The sequence below is a fragment of the Hippopotamus amphibius genome, chromosome 13 (assembly GCF_030028045.1).
Source record: "Hippopotamus amphibius kiboko isolate mHipAmp2 chromosome 13, mHipAmp2.hap2, whole genome shotgun sequence".
NCBI classification, from domain to species: domain Eukaryota; kingdom Metazoa; phylum Chordata; class Mammalia; order Artiodactyla; family Hippopotamidae; genus Hippopotamus; species Hippopotamus amphibius.
In genome coordinates, this window is record NC_080198.1 from 22,702,982 (window position 1) to 22,715,568 (window position 12,587).

The window sequence follows — 12,587 nt, forward strand, 5'->3', positions numbered from 1 at the left end:
AGCAGGTGTGTTTGACTCCTACCTGATCACTCCCTTTATGACCAACAGAGTGCTGTGATAAAATGACTCGAGGTATGTGCAGTTCAATATTAACTGGTCTGTAGAATAACTGAATATGTAACTTTGGTGTTCCAGTTAGGGTTATTTGGTTACAAGCAGCAGAAACTAGGCAACTTGGGCCCAAAGTAAATCCGTAATGAAGAACGACATTCAGAAAGGCACAAACCAGGGTAGTTCTAGTTCAACGCCTTTTTCAAATGAGTATGCCCTTTTTGTTGATATCAATGGGCTTTTTGTTTGGTTGTTTTTTATTTGTTTTTTGTTTGTTTGTTTTATCCTTGTGTTACTCTGCTCAAGATTTAAATGCCCAAGAGGATGACTGCAAGTGGCATAATTCAGGCCACTTGTCTGCCCCTTGACATCAAAACAAGACTGTGAATCTTGGGGGAAGGAAATATTAGATACTTTAAAGGAAGTTAAGGGTGCTGTGAACAATGGAACGGCTAAGGGATGCTAGGCAGCAAAATCAGCCCCATCACCCTTGGCTTCCCTTTATGGTGGCCATCCAGGCCTCTTGGGGAGGCCTCCCAAGGTTCAAGCATCGTTAGTTCAAACGTATCTTTTAGAAGATAACACACGAGGACAGGGACCATATTCTGTGTGTGTTTTATGTCCTTTCCCACCACCCACTCTCCTCTCCTGAACCACGAAAAGTACTTACTAGGCACTCATTTGATTAACTTGGACTGAACCACTTCAACTAAACTCATCTGCTTGTTGCAGTGAGTTGGCTCATAATCTCATGGAATATGAGAGCCGGGAGAGCTACTTCATAGATAGAGAAGTAAATACTGTAGACTCTGGAATGCTATTTCAGCATAGCAGTTAGTATGCTAGCACCGTCATGACCCTTGCCGGGAGGAATGAAAAGCATTGTGCCACTCCCCTGTTCATTGTAGCATTATTCACAGTGGCCAGGTATGGAAACAAGCTAAGTGTCAAGCGGATGAATGGATAAGGAAGAATATGTAGGGTGTGTGTGTGTGTGTGTGTGTGTGTGTGTGTGTGTGTATAATATTATTCAGCTGTGCAGCCATGAGAAAGAAGGAAATCCTGCCATTTGCAACCAAATGGCTGGAACTTGAGGGCATTATACTAAGTGAAACAAGTCAGACCGAGAAAGACAAATACTGTATGATTTGAGTTATAAATGGAATCCAAAAAAGCCAAACTTACAGAAACAGAGAGTAGAAAGTGGGTTACCAGGGGCTGCGGGGTGGGGGAAGTGGGAAGATGTTGATTAAAAAGTACAAACTTCCAGTTAGAAGATGAATAAGTTCTGGAGATCCAATGCACAGCATTGTGATTATAGTCAATGATGCTTTATTATATGTTTGAAAGTTGCTGAGAGAATAGATCTTAAATGTTTTCACCACAAAAAAGAAGTGGTAGTTATGTACTGTGATGGAGGGAAGCATCAGTTAATGCTATGGTGTAATCACATTGCAAGTGTATCAAATCGTTACATTGTACACCTTGAACTTACACAATGTTGTATGTCAATTATATCTCAGTAAACCTGAGGTGGGGGGTGGGAAGCATGTGTCCTAGAGCCAGATTACGGAAGTTTGAGTAAGTTCTGCCATTAACCAGCCATGTAATGTTAGGTAAGTTATTTAAACTCTGTATGCCTCAGATTCCTTATTTGTAAAAATGAGGTTAAATAATCATCAGTTTTATATTGTCATGAGGAATAAACAATTTAATATGTGAAAAATGCTTAGAGCACCCAGTTAATGGCAACTTAATTGTTATCTCCATTATCAGCGACTTTCAGACAGCGTTGACATTTTGGTGAAGATGGGTTGCTTTTTCCAGCTTTTGTGGCCCTTGTTGAAATGGTGACAAAAGATGAATTCTAACAATCAAGACCATGTTTAATAAGCTGGCTGCCTTCAGAATTTGTGCTGTTTGCTTTTTCACTTGTGTCTCTTAAATACTTCCTCAAAAGTTGCCTTTGCAATTTTCACTCCTTATAAATATGAAACTTACAAGCAGACTCAGCTGAACTCAAGAAGAGTCTGCATTTATGTCTCTCTAAGCATTTGAATCTGCATTTATAATGGCTACACATTTAATCAGGGAATTGTCTTGTGATTATTCACTGCCCATTAATCAGTGTGCCCCCTTAAAAGGTGACAAATGGTGGTTTCTTTCAAGTTTCAAAGAGGTCAGTTTAATCTGGGCCTTCTGTTGCTTTGTTAGGGAAATTGAACGCTCAGAATTGTTCTTCGGCTTTCCCTGGTTGCTCAGAGGTCATGGGAAAGTAGATGTGAGAGCCCCAGTGTGATTCATCATTGCCTGATGAAATCGTGTGCTCTCCAGGCACAGCATTCTGACTGATGGCACTCACATTCTCTGCCTCTCTGTGAAATGATCCACTTGCAAGTAAACGCAGCAGTGACTGAGCAGGAAAGGTAATACGAGGTCACACCTGGGGTTACAGCTGTTCCCACCTGGTAATAGAAGTTGGCTGGGCTTTTCTGTATTGGCCTCAATGACACTTCCTGCTTCTTTCCTTGGGTATTTACTTTTCCTGCATTAGCAGTACAGGCTAACATAACTGCGTAAGTTAAACCTAAGAATCCATGTCAAACAAAGTGCAGCCTTCCCTGAAACAAGGTGCATAAATGGCCTTGTGAGAATCTATGTCCTATAGATGTTTGTGCCCAGGCCAGTTTTGCACAATGAATTTCATTACCCAGTAAATGTTCTTATTCTCTCAGAATTGGTGCTGGACACACTTAAGTCTTTTTATTAGTGATCAGCATGGTGACTTCTTTTTCCTCTCCTTTTTCTGGCTCAGCAGGAGCCTTCCTTGAGACCCAGAGAGGGAGGAAATTTTCATCTTAGAGGCAGAAAAGTACCTGGAAAGTATCTGAGAGGGATATCTGGAAAATGTATCCAGTTGTGACAACTGGAGAGATACCTCATATCTCTAGAGAAAAGCCCCTGTCTCTTCTAGTGTGTGATTCATTCAATCATCCATCCATCCATTCATTCATTTAGCATTTACTTTCAACTTTTATTTGTCCTCTCTCTACTAAACCTCTGGGAAATAGAATCAAATTCGGTCCTGCCCCTGTCTTCAGTTTGCCCAGAGACAGTTGGTGAGACAGGCAAGTAAACTAATAATTACATAAAGAGGTTAGAGCCTCGCTATTCCAGGGGTGGTCCCCTGAGAACCTGTTAAAGGTTCAGAATCTCAGTCCCACCCCGCACCTACTGAGTGAGAGTCAGCATTGTTATGATGCCAAGATGATTCACATGCACATTAAAGTGCTGTCAGAGGCATGCGTAATGCACTACGTAAAACTAGGGCACAAGAGGACCTCTCAGGGCACAGGGCAAGCCTTCTAAACTCTGTGAGCTCCTTGCCTTGCCTTTCACACCCCCACAGCCATCCTGCTGGCCAATTAGCATTGTGTCCCCGGGACGCTCAGCTTGTAGTTACACTATGCTAAGCATGTGGGGTAAAGTAGGTAGTGTTAGGCAGACTGTAGCCGCAACTCTAAGGAGTGTGACTTGTCTGTAGCCCTTCAGGCTCCATACCGGGGCCCCTGAGACAAAGAATAAGCATTTTGCTTTCCTCCTAGCCCCTGATCTCTGCAGAGAGAAGGGGAAAACTTGGGTCAATGATCAAAGACTTCTGAGTAGCAACTGAAGTAAGGTTGATCTGATTGTATGTATTTCTCTTAGGAGTTTTCTGCTTTTGCCCTTGAACGTCTAACTTTGAGAACCTGATGAAAGCTATGTACCTGTTTCCCCAAGACTCACATTAGAAAGACACGCAAATTTGCACATATCATTTAGGAGACTCACAGATCTTTTCAAGGCCAAACCCCGTTGAGGTTCATATTCCCCAGGTTAAGAACCTCTGACTCTCAGAAATGGTAGACAAAATTATAACTACTTTTTTATAGCACATTGAAAGGTTTTACTCCATGCCAAGAGTTTTACTGAGCAATTTTGCCCACAGTATATTACTTAATCTTTGCAACTGTACTATCTTGTAAGTCTTTACCGTCACCATTTTAAAGATAAGAAAACTGAAAGAGAAAGAGGTTTTTAGTTTGTCCAAGGCTATAAAGCAATAAGAGTCAGAAGTGGAAATGCCAGCCTGTCTGACTCCAGCACCCATGCCCTCAACACACTGTCTTCTCAAAGTAAAATACTACCTTTAAAAATAAGGTGACAAATGTACTTAATGCCTCTAAGTTATACACTTAAAATGGTTAAAATGGTAAGTTTTACACTATGTGTGTTTTACTACAGTAAAAATAAAAGCGGACAAAAACCAAGAATATATACCTCATGCAGAATAAGATGCTTAGAAATGTTCAGTGTTTCCAAGTCCCTCTAGACTCTCTGATTCACCATCCTTTAAAAAAAAAAAAAAAAGTAATGAAATAACCAAAGCAAACTTTAGGCAACTTTGCCCCTTGTTGACCACATCTAGAAACCCTAACTGTGTACTGCTCAAACCACAGACCCATCCAAAGTCCCCGTGTACTGTTTTCAACATAGACTTTGCACTTGTGGTTACTCTCTAATAGGCCACAGATTTGAAATATTTATTCAGGCCCTGCAAAGTACAGAACTTTAAAAATATATATCATTGTTTCTTACTCTATCCTTAAGTACCAATATGAAAAATCGTGTCGAATAACAACCTTTAAGTGTCATCTTCTAGGTGCTAAAAGCTACCTGGAGTGGTGGTTTAAGAACACAGATTCTGACTGGTTCAAATATTGCTTCTTTTTAGTTTTGTGATCCAGGGGCAGGTTTTAACCTTTTTATAGCTTTGTATCGCCATCTGTAAAATGGGAAACATAGTAAGATCCACCTTCTGGGGTGGTTGTGAGGACTAAACATGAAAATATTGAGTAAATGTTTCTTGTAGAATGCCTGGCCCATGCAGAGTGAGCACTGAATAAATGTTCATGTTGATAATGAAGGTGATGATGATGTTCACATGCTACTCAGAGTCTGAAGTTTCTCCTGAATCACTTTGGTGTGGCATCTCATGCCAGGATGTCTTTGATAACCCATCCCCATAACTGTGACTTCTGCAGTATCTTTATTATTGACAGAATAAGCCCCTTTTAATGAATACAATGGAAGTACACCAAAACGCACATATTTACGGTGAATGATTTGATGACTTTTGAAATATGTATATACCCATACAGCTATCACCACAGGCAAGATAATGAACTTATTCATAACCCCCAAATTTTCCATGTACCCCTTCCTTGTACCTCCCTCTCCCCACCGTTCGTTTCTCCAGGCAACCTCTGCTCTGCTTTCTCACAGAATAATCTTGAGGCGTATCGAGGCATACTGGGCATTCTGCATTTTCTATTTGACTGAGTATATCATTTTGTTCTCCTCTCAAGTTTTATTACATATTTAACTTCTTTTAAAAGTGGAAGGGGTTTTGGATGCATGGATATTCAGCAACTATGTAATAGCTTTTCTAGATGAAGAAATCAAACATGCCAGCTTCTCCTCACTCTGAACTCCTCAGAGTTATCCTGTCAAATGCAGCAGATTCTGCTGCCATTGTTTGTTGCCTGCTGTGTTGACAGCAGTCCTCTCCTTACCCAGGAAGTTTTTGTTTCAGTATTGCAATGCAGTAGTATTTTAGGAGACATTTTAGGCAACGGTAGGCATTCAAGTTTCAACTAAGATTCAAATGCTCACCCTCAGTAAGGTGTAACCTCTAGAAATGAATTGGTTCACTAATATACAAGGGAAGGTTAACTATGTCACAATTTATTCCTCTTTCCCAAAGGTTTCTTTTAACATTAATTGTAAGATACATCTCAATTTCTAAAATGTTAAATGTGGAAGGCAACAGTTGCATCTTAGAACCCAAGAAATGTGGTGACCATAAACTGATTGGTATTGTTCCTTGGGTTTTGTATTGCTTAAATTATTTTCTTCCTGTTGAAGAAGAAGAATTATAAATTATATTTCTTTGTGCTCCATGCCAGGCCTAACATAGAGTTCAAATATGTACGGACACACAGAATTACATAATACCATCAGAAAGGGAGTCAAACTTTATTTAGTCCATTCCTCTCATATTGCTCATGTGGAGAGGCACACAAAGGAGAAACATCTTGCCCAAGTTCATGTAGTCTTTCCAAAGTCTGCATTTGATTCCCAGTCCCCTGGTGTTCTGTCTGATGTTCACTTTAGTAGAGTGCATCATTGGCAGCGTGGGGGCTGGGAATGGACATTTAAAAGTCTCCCTGAAACTAACACAACATTGTAAATCAACTATAATTTTAAAAAAGTAAAAATCTCCCCAGGTAATTCTTATATGCACTAGAGTTTGACTTGCTATACATGAGATTCTCAGAATTTATACTCTTGATCTTTCTATTTTGAAAAATTGAAGAAATTGCAGCAGGCATATGAATATAATCATTTATAATTTTGCTGAGCCACTTAGTGGAATTATACTGTGGGCCACAATGCTAGTATTTCGGCATGGGTCAACCACCCAGGGACTGAGGCTTACTTATTACTCCATATCCACACTTAAACTCCACTTCCTTCTCTCCTTCCTTCATTTATTCACTCATTTCATTAGTCATTTATTAAGCTCCTCCTTTCACCAGGCACTGTTCTAGAACTTAGACACTGTTATGAGGATTCAGTGCTGATTTAGACTGGCAAGTTTCCTGGCTTCTGGTGTGGAGGAGCCAAACTATAAACAAATAATTAATAAGACAGATGAACCATGCTACAATTGCAGACTTTAATAAAGATTATGCAGGAAAATAACAGGGAGTTGCATTTATCCTGAAGCCTGAAGGATGAGCAGAAATCATAGGTAAAGAATAACTCCTCTCTGACGATGTAATCTCAATATTTCATTTGGACACAAACCCAATAATATGAATATTTAATCTTGACTCATACCCCATGGTTCTGAAAACTGGAATTCATCTAGTGCTTTTATTCTGGATATTACATACCTGATGCCCAAAAGACTCTCAGTAAACATTTCAGAGTTGCCTTGGGAAGTAACAGAACACCTTTGACAGGACACTGCTCAAGGACAGAAGCCCTGAATGTTTTCCTCTGTAGCTCCAGCCCTACCCTAGCCCTAGCCCAGCCACTCTGAATCTGGCAACTCTCCTTAAGTCTCTGAAGATCTTAAGTGTTGGTCATCTTGACTGCACGTTGGCGATGATGATGTTCCAGAATGAAGGTGTTTGGGAGGCTTCAGCCTCTATCGCATGTGGGGGTTGAGCATCTGCTATTATATGCCCATGCTTCTCCTGGAGTTTCTTTGAGTTTCTTCGCAAGGAAGCTGTCTTCTTTAATTTCTGCCTCCTTCAAGCATTTCACCTCACATTTATTATCCTTTTAACCACACCCCTTGTATTAATAGATTGTGTTAGTTTTGTTCTCAAGTATTTGGATAGATAAGTTTAAATTACAGTTGACCTTTGAACAACGTGGATTTGAACTGGTGGTGGTCTCCTTATACATGGATTTTTTCAATAAATTTGTATAGTACTATACCATCCACAGTTGGTTGTATCTGTGGTTCCATCTGGAACCACAGATACTGATAAAAGGGTCCAGTCATCAGGAAGACATAACAAACATGAATGTAAATATGCCTAATAAGAGAGTACCAAAATATATGAAGCAAAAATAGGATTAAAGAGAGAAATAGACACACCCACATCAGCACTCCTCTTTCAGGAATTGACAAAACAACTGCATCAAAAATCCAATAAAGATATAGAAGATATAAGCATAGTATTAACCCCTTGACCTCACTGACATTTGTAGAACACTTCACCCAACAGCAGCAGAATATACATGCTTTTCAAGTGCACATGTTCAGTCAGAGATTTGGGAAGAATTTATACATAGAAATTGGTGTTCCCCCTCTCTGAATCTTTTCTTTGGGAATTTCCTCCAACATTTTCTGGTACCTGTAGTTGCTCTGAACTTTGTCCTCTGGTTCTTCAAGCCAGTAAGACTGCAGGTGTTCTCTCTGAATTTTAACCACCCAGCAAAGCACAGTCTAAAGGTTGCCGTGAGGCTGAAAGCTATAAAAGATTAGGAAATTCAACAATTACCATTCCCTTTTTTCAAGTGGTGATTCTCCTCCAATATGTAACTTTTTTTGTCATTCTCCAGTGCCTCCAGATACTTGCTTTTAATATTTATACTTATGCAGGACGATTGGTCTGTTAGGAGCTACTGGTCATTACTAGAATCAGAATCTGTGTATTTACTCTTGACTAAAATTTATCCTCTCTTATGTATTCACGTATCACTGTTTCAAGAATCTATATGGTATACTCCCATCTTCACCTTTTTGTGGCACATCCTTTAACACTATTTGTCTAACCTTCATAATATCTAATGGACTAACTGCCAACTTTCCAAAAGCCCAATGATAATCCCACCAATTGAAACTTAGAAGTGGATATTCACATAGCTTTTTGGTTGCTTTTTGGTTCAGATAATGTGTTAAGTGTACACGGGCTCACTCTGTTGGCAAGCTGAAAAGTGTTATTGCCTCTTCTACTTCTGTTAGAAATAAATATCTGTGTCAAGCATTCAGGTGCCCCAAATCAATGTAAAGAGTAGTGTGAAACACACATGAAGATAAAGTTAATCTTTGAGTTCTGTCTCTGCAACTTGTAAATTGTGTGATCTTCAGCAAGTGATCCTGGGCCTCAGTTTCTTCATGTGCAAAATCAAGAAAAAATAATGGTTTTTAGCACTTAGAATACTATTATTAAATGTTAGTTGTATATTTATTTTGTGTTTATGTAGCTGATTACACTGATGAATTTGGTGTAGGGAGAATTGAATTATGTGATGATCTGAGTTCAGATTTGGCCACAAACTGGAGTCTTGACTCTTGGTTCATAGGAAGAGATGTGATATTATACCATGATTAGATCTATATGATATGATTTGATATATGGTGTGGTATGATATTACTAAAAAAAAGAAAATAAATTGTTTCTTCATGTGGATGATTTAATTTAATCTGTCATTGCAGACCAAAAGGAAGAGATTTGTAGGCTCTTTGGTATCTCTTCTCTCACTGTTCAGAACCAAGGCAGTGGATGAAGTTCTCTTTGTTGTATATGGATTGTGGAGCCCAGAGTAATCCTGGGAAGTTGGAGAAGACACTGCCCTTGGAAGTTCAATTGTGACAGAATCGGCCTTTATAGAGGCTAGAGAGTGCTCTCGGGGTTATTACAGAAAACAGGATCTAGGGTTACCCTATGTGGCTTCTCATATCCTGGTTAATACTTTAATAAAATATGTAACTACTAGTACACATTTCACATTGCCTTTTTTATTTTTATTTTTTTAATTTTTATTTTATTTTGGAGTATAGTTGATTAACAATGTTGTATTACTTTCATGTGTACAGCAAAGTGATTCAGTTATACATGTATCTATTTCTTTTCCAAATTGCTTTTCAAATTCTTTTTTTTTCCTAATTCTTTTTCAAATTCTTATTACATAGTATTGAGCAGTATTCCCTATGCTGAACAGTAGGTCCTTGGTTATTTTAAATACAGCAGTATATACATGTCAATCCCAAACTCCAAATCTATCCCTTCTCCCCACCTTTCCCCTCTGGTAACCCTGAGTTCAGTTCTGTAAGTCTGTGAGTCTGTTACTGTTTCACATTGCCTTTTTTTAAAAGGAAGCAAAGAGAACAAAGACCAAAATCTCTTTTCTTGTAAGCTTAAAGATCTTAGGGAAATAGAGGCCATTCTGCCAAAACACTCATAAAAATCTAACTTGTATTATAAAATAATGTCTGATATTAATTTATGCAGTTATAATAAGCTGCATCTCTACTAAGCAATCACTAATGTTACATTTTTATTATTACCTGGTGTTTTATAAATGATCATTAATAATTGTCACATTTTTATTGTATTTTTCAAAGTAGCTTCTTAAGTTAGCTCCTTACAAACTTGAGAAGTAAATAACCCATTGACAGATGAATGTATAAAAAATAGAATATTACTCAGCCATAAAAAAGAATGAAATAATGCCATTTGCATCAACATGGATGGACCTAGAGATTCTCATACTAAGCGGAATAAGACTGAGAAAGACAAATACCATGCTAGCGCTTATATGTGGAATCTAAAAAATATGATACAAATGAACTTATTTATAAAACAGAAAGAGACTCACAGACAGAAAATAAACTTATGGTTACCAAAGGGGAAAGTGAGAGACAAATTAGGAATTTGGTATTAACAGATACACAATACTATGTATTAAGTACCTACTGTATAGCACAGGGAACTAGATTCAATATTTTGTAATAACCTTTAATGGAAAAGAATCTGAAAAAATATATATTTCTATATATATCTCTGAATCAATTTTCTGTACACCCAAAACTAACACCACATTGTATATGAACTATACTTCAATTTAAAAAAAGATAAGTAGATAGGACAGGTATTAGGACAGGAAACTGGCACCTAAGGAAACAGTTGTGGGTTTTTTTGTTGTTTTTGTTTTTTACTCTCATCCATAGAGAGAACTCATTAGTTGACCAGGTCTAGGACACTGTCTCCTTAAATTCAGATGGAATCAGTGTTCTGTGTTCTGAAGAGATCATTGTCATCTACGTTATTTGTAACTTGAAATTTTATGAATTGGCATTCACTTTTTCTTATGAGAATGGCAATAAATGCTATGTAGAAAATATAAAAAAACACAAGAACAAAATAGGTTTCTTATTATCCAGGATAGCTTGTTAGCTCTCTAGGTTTTCTGTGCATAAATGTAAAGATACATAAAATTTACTTCACTGAATTGGAATAGTATGTAATAATACCTTTTCCCACTTACTGTACTGAGAAAATTTCCATGTCATTTAAAGTTCTAAAACATGACTCTTAATGTCTTTTTAATATTCCATTATATGAATGGGCTAAAACTAATTTATGTAATTTCTATTGTACTGTTAGTCTCTATCTACTTTTTATGCTATTATTGGTAATGTATTGTTAAACATCCTTGATGCACATCTCTGATACTTGTCTTAGAATAATTTTATGGAAGTTAGATTACCATATCAAGGAGTAGTGTATAAAATTTAAAATACTAATTTATATGGCTTTATTAATAGACAAAGATTTGGAGAGTTTACTAGCTATAAGATCCAGGCCTTTTTGATCTTCTATAAAATCCTTTGGCTGGAATGCTACATTTCTGGTTATATAATTCACACGGCAAGGGGAAGGACTTACATGACATACCCCCAAAATACATTACAAATACATATTAAAATGATTAAATTGAACCTAGATGTGTTTGGAAGTTTTTGTAATATCCCCTAAGACAATTGGTGACAAACATGTATCAAAACCAGTTTTGCGAATTATTGGCCTGGGACCCAAATAGCACTGGAGTATTTAGGCTTGTGACTTTGCTAAAAGTGTTTGAAAACTATTTCACTTTATATTGTTCATTTCCAACAACTATCACATTTTGGTAAAGTATCAGAGGTAAGCATTAAACGCTCTGCTGTTATATAAATCTAGTGCCAGTTCTCATAGCTTAGCCACTTCTGTTATAATTTGGGTAGTTTAATATAATAAGAGTGCCAAAAGCTTAATGCGCCTGGGTAATTTCACAGGATAGATGATGACCATTAAAATATTATGTTGTTTATTTCACTTGAAACAAACACCGAGTGATTAACAGAGAGCTGAGAGACGGAAATGACATTGAAGCGACCTGTTTGTTCCCTAACAGCAAGAGCAGATTCTGTTTTCTGTGTGCTAATAGTGTGTTAGTTGGGACTTTTAGTTAAGCACAGCAGAAATGCACTGGAGGTAATTCAAGCAACAGCAAAGGATTGTCATAAAGGATTGTGATGCAGCTGGCCTAAAACCTGAGCTAAAATCAGAGCTTCCAATACCAGAAGAAATCCTGAGAGTCTTCCATCTCTCATTTCTATATCTGTTTTGTGTTTTAAGACTATTATAGCTTTTTGTATTTCTACCAGAAAGCAGAAAATGGCTACCAACATTAGCTAGATTTACATTTCTGCCATCCAAGAGACTAGACTGAGATTGTTTAATCCTTATTTTAAAATTCCAAGATACAATTTACAGTAGCATCAAAAAGAATAAAATGCTTAGGAATAAATTTAACAAAAGATGTAGACACTTTTCCTCTGAAAGTAATAGAAGATCTAAATAAATGGAAAGACATCCCATCTTCTTCCAAATCTTCATAAGATGTGAAGGCTTAATATTTGTTAAGATGGCAGTAGTCCCCAACTGTGTCTACACATTCAAAATAATCCCTGTCAAAATTCCAGGTGCCTTCTTTGCAGAAATTGTCAAGCTCATCCTAAAATTCACACGGAAATGCAAGTGACCCAGTATGACAAAAAAACAACATTGAAATAGGAGAATAAAGCTAGAGGACTCTACTTCCTGATTTCACAACTTGCTACAAAGCTACAATAATCATAACAATGT